At 31.8% G+C, this 5,456-nt stretch overlaps 1 pseudogene; it reads right to left on the bottom strand.

Annotated features, from left to right (window-relative positions):
• Positions 1 to 4,626: 4,626 nt before the first annotated feature.
• Positions 4,627 to 5,456, bottom strand: LOC112097993 (annotated as a pseudogene).

Below are 5,456 nucleotides of genomic sequence, written 5' to 3' on the forward strand. Positions count from 1 at the left end.
TCTTGATTTTGGTATAGATATTTTTGAAGTTGAGATTAATGGACTAGATATTAACTGATTACATTTGATTCTTATCAAGAATGCAGACACCATAATCAGAAATAGTAGCTACTAATAACTTATAAGAGTGGAACTATGCTAATTTGAATTTGGGTATAATATGATAGAAGATGATCTATCATCAGAAGAAAGATACTTTAAGCGTTAGGAGAAAACTCCTGACTGTGAATAAAAAAAATAAAGGACAAAAAAAGGACTGCCAGCCTATTTAATAGAGATTCAATTGGAGATCAAGATGAAAATGATAGTTTAACTTGTTCATTCTATTCTTTGAGACTAAAGTTTTTGATATTAAGTGATTTCAGAATGAGTCTTGAATGATATACCTTTTTCAAACAGATATAAAAGATTAGATTCTAATCTTTAATAGTTTTGAGTGATTAAAATTTAATTTTCTTGATTTTTCATGTATTATGATAGAAATTATCATCGTTTTTTGTCATTATTAGCATAAACAGTTCATTTTTTAGGCATCTTATATATAACAAACACTTATTTTGCAGGTTCTTTAATTTTTCTTGCATGGTGATCAATATTTGATTACTAATTTTTGTCATACACGTTTGTTCATTACCCATTTCATCTTAAACTCATTACCCATTATATAATAAAGTATATAAAGTACCTTCTTTACTTATATTTTGGATCCTTTTGGCAAAAAAGGGGAGCGATACTTATTTAGGGGGAGTCACATTCGCTCTTATAAGAGAATTAGTTCATTCACGGGGAGTGGTGAATTTTTATTTGCCACTTTATTATTTATTTTGGACTAACATGCCCTAATGTTTATTCTTTGGTTAGTTTTTTATTTGCTTGTGCTTAAGTTTTTGCTCCAGTGCCATAATATATTTTGAAGACTAGTTTGTTAAATGTTTTTATGACAACGATAGTAAAGGGAGAGATTATTAAGATCCAGATCGTGTGACAATTTAAGATTTATGTGATTATTGAATTGTAATTTCTAAATTAAACTACATTAATTAGGAGACATCTTAATTTAGTAATTTTCCTAAAATTAGGATTTAGCTCTTTTATTTTAAGAAGATTACTTTAAGAACAAGAATATTATTTTAGAAGAAAATCAGAATTAAAAAGGAATAAGGACTCGACTAGCTTCTTATACGCATATAACCCTTCCCTATAAATAATGTTGCTGTTGGAAGAACAGTGTGTAAATATTATCAGGTGAACAAGATGATGAATATAGTATTGAGTGGACATTATCTGCTCAAATATTCATAGAGTTTTATTCCTCATGCTTTCCATTCATCGTAGTTAATTCAATAGACATTGTTTATTGATTGGCCTTCAGGAGGGATTTTATATTAAGATTGCAGACAAGAAGATGAGTGGTGCTCGCCAAGCAAGTTTGACTAAGTTGATTCAACTGAGGTGGTGGCAAAAGTAAAAGGAGTCTAAAATCGTCTAAAAATTCAATAGGTTAATTATAATCTTCCTATATTTAGTGAATTAATTAATATCTGGACGTGCTTTCATGGATGTAGGATTACGACCCAAGATACATAAAAATATTTTATGCTTTATTTTTTTCAATTTTTATTACTTATTAGTTTAATTAATTTAGGGTACGTAATAATTGACCTTCATCTATAAATACATTTAAATTCTTCTAAAAAGTGCTATCATTAAAAGACAAAAATAATAAAGTGTTAATTAAATTGAATACCTTCTCTTGTTTTTGAGAAATTCTAGAATACATAAAAGTAATACAGCCAACTAATACATATATAACATGTGTATTTAGATTTAATATAACTACCACTTGCATAATGAATTTTTAAAATAAATGCACGCATTTTGTAGGATAATTTACTCCTTATATGACTGACATAATACCTCTGACGCATTTTAAAATTTTTCCTTGATTTTGCAATAGAGCAATCTTAAATTGACTAAAAGCAAAGCCATCGAGCCCCGATCAAAACCTACGCATTCTCTCAAATTCATGGAACCAACTCATTTGTTTTGAAATACAAGCATGTATATCCTAACACGTTTTGCCAAAGGACCCAAAATTTCATGAGCTACTTATGCTAATGATTCCATAAACCGCTAAAATGTGCAAGTCTTTTATGGTGTGACTATAATCACTCCTGGCAAAATTTCATACGACTTACTAACACAATATGAATCCACACGATAAAAATGGTTGTTGGGTCAATCTTTATTAAGTTGGATCACTTACGAGTGAACCCATTAAAACTCATTCAATAAGAGGTCGGATTTGGGTTTAAGCATCAAAAGCCATATCACATGACCCATTAACACTTAAAATTTAGTAATTTAATAATTTAATAATTTGATAATTTAATTTTTTGATTTTGGACAAGTATTCTTATTTAAATAGTTATATAAATTTACGTTAAACATTAAGAATATTAAGGTTTTTTTATTTGGTATTATTTTTTTAAAGAGCCTATTGTCACGGGATGAGTTTTGTTGTGCAGTAACCCGTACAGCGCTTAGACGACTTCTAGCACACAAGTCGCTAAGTAAGCATTTTCGAACTTTTCAACTAGCCAAGCAAGAATGCTTTGCGGAGATGCTAGGAGAAGTAAGAGTGTAATGACCAAATCTAATTTTATTACACACTTAAGAGTAATTTACAAAAGAGCTTTACAAGAGATGTAGAGAGCTTGTATGTGTTGTGTGTGTTGTGAGTGGTGTGGTGTGTGTTGTACAAATGAGGAGTGCCCACCCATATTTATACTTTTATAGGTGTGGGAGTGCTAGCTTAGAGAGTTCCTAGCCACTTGCATAAATATCTAGGGACTTAAGTGGAGAATTCTAGAAACTTTTAGCTTATGTACAATTTGTAAAGAATTTTAGATTTTGGGCCATGGTGGATGATTTACTAAGCGCACCACGAATGGCTTGTTATGTTGGCGGCCCATTTCTAAGCACAACTCGCTTCTAAGTCCCGCTTCTAAGCGCACTTCGATTCGAAGCGGACTTTTGTTAAGCGTACCCGTGCGCGCGGAATTAGCCTCCGTTGGTGGCAAATTTGAGCGGCCCGTGACACTATGCTGTAAATTGTTATTTATTTCAAACAAACAATATATAACATTATTTAGATAGCTATTTGAAATTCACTAAACGAAGTGGATTAAATGTGTTGGTTTGGGTAATGGTAACGAATGGGTTTAGGTTTATATTTTTTTGACCCAAATAATTTATTATTTTGGTTTGGATATATGTAATTTATCAATACAAAATAAGAACATGACACGAAATCGCTCCAACATGACCCATTGCCAGGTCTAGCTATAATATATCAAAAAGAGAAGTTAAGAACAAGAATATATAGTATGATATTGTCAATATTTTTTTCAAAATTTATTTTAATTTGAGAGTAAAATTGTACTTCTTTTTTAGTTTCTTTAAAAAAAAAAAAACTTTTGTCGGTTATTGATGACAATAATCTCATAAACATTAATGATATTATTTTAGGGAGTACCTATATAGTTATAAAAATTTTAGTACAAATAATTTTGGGCAAAGTAATTGATAGAGCACAATGTTTTTATTTTTTCAAAAAAAATAAAGGAAAATAGGTACCAAGGTGGGAAAGTTCAAATGAAAATTTGTATCCACTACCTCCTCAAAAATTTAAATTGGGATGGCTAGCCAAAATAAAATTACTTAAAAACCACTCTATAAATGGACCAAGCCTCTGAAGACATGCTATAATTGATTGAATGAACACATCACTTGGCCTATATGATTTATTTTGTTATTATATATTTTAATTCAACCAATCATATTTTATATGTCACGTTAGTCTGTTAAGAAAAAAAAATTGTATAAAAATTTGTGCCTATAATATTATTTTATTTTACTTTTAAACACAAGTTGGACATTATATTGATTTCATGGCAATCATGTTATTTTTATTTTTATTTTTAGATCACACATTTCATCTACTCGACCCAAGACAGTTAAAAATTAAACTGAATTCTTTCGAAATACAAACACAGATTACACTAAATCATCAGAACACACAAACAAATTACATAAAATATATCGAATATACTCCCAAACAAAAAGGAAATTAATATACCCTCAAGGATTGATCTTTATTATGTTGTTCCAAACAAGAAGGTTCTTACAACCAAATTAGTTTACCTTAAGGGACTTGGATCCAAGGTAGCAAATGCAAGTAATAGTTTATCAACTTGTAACAAATTCATGTTGTCTTTAAGCAAATTCACCCTGCCTCAATCCGATCTCATAGCCTTGTATTCACAATTTAAGATAGATCGAGATAACCGATCCACCGAAACCAGCAACTCTAACCCAAAAAGGCTTTCCCCTTCCAAAATTAATATCATACAATCCCTTAAAACTGCACCAACCGGTAAACAGAATTCTATCCTTTACCTCGGCATACACTTGAGCTTCATCTTTGATTTTTTGACATAAGTTAGGGAACCCGCCGGCACCTTGAAGACCCTTCACAAAATTTCCATTCAATCTTGTTGTTGCTTTTCTCAGCTTGGCGCACCAAATCATCAAATTCTACTTCATCATCAGTGCATAATGTATTTACGTGGTAAATAATGTTGGTTGTATGAACGAGCTGAAAGTTAAGACATCACAAAACATATGTAAAATACAAGCGCAAATAACAAGACCTCCACAAGCAAATGATGTTACCTGTACCTTGGCCGCATGAGCTCCTGCTATTTGTCCACTTTGCTCATTTCCATCTACTGGAATAAATTTATTGATCAAGTATAAATCGGATTTGCTGAGAAATTCATTAAGAGAACCTTTAGCTCGGGCCTCTTGGAAATAATCCCCTCATCATTACAGTCAATGGAGTAAATTTCGGTCAACTTTCCCACAGGTGGGTAATACTGAACTAAAGTTTCTAATTGAGACTGATTTGGCAGTTGCAATCTGTTGGAGAGAATAAGATCAATATTAACTGCCGCTCGAGAAAGGTTAAGGGCATAGTAAAAGAATAGGGAAAGATATCGGTGATTCTGATAGTGATCCAAGAGACATAGCTTGTAGAACATGAGATGGATAGGGGTTGGAGAAGAGGGTTTGATGCACTATCTTGACATTGTTTCAACCTCCATTTTCCTTATAAGGATTCTTAATTAATTCTCAACTTGTTTTACAATGCTACCAATCTAGTCAGGTCAATTTATACAAAAGTACATCACGTCGCCAGGCATCAAAATGTTGGCTATTAACGCAGTAGACGAGATCTCTACAACAAAAGGACCAGGCAATTCGTCGCTTCTATTGTAATGATAAAGGACCCATTTAACGCGGCTGACGTCTGCTTCTTACCTATTCCTATTTTTGTAAGTAACAATATTTAGCCTTTCTGGGGCCACTTTCGGGATGCTTATCGTAGACAT

This window comes from Citrus clementina, unplaced genomic scaffold (genome assembly GCF_000493195.1).
Source record: "Citrus clementina cultivar Clemenules unplaced genomic scaffold, Citrus_clementina_v1.0 scaffold_5, whole genome shotgun sequence".
NCBI lineage: Eukaryota > Viridiplantae > Streptophyta > Magnoliopsida > Sapindales > Rutaceae > Citrus > Citrus x clementina.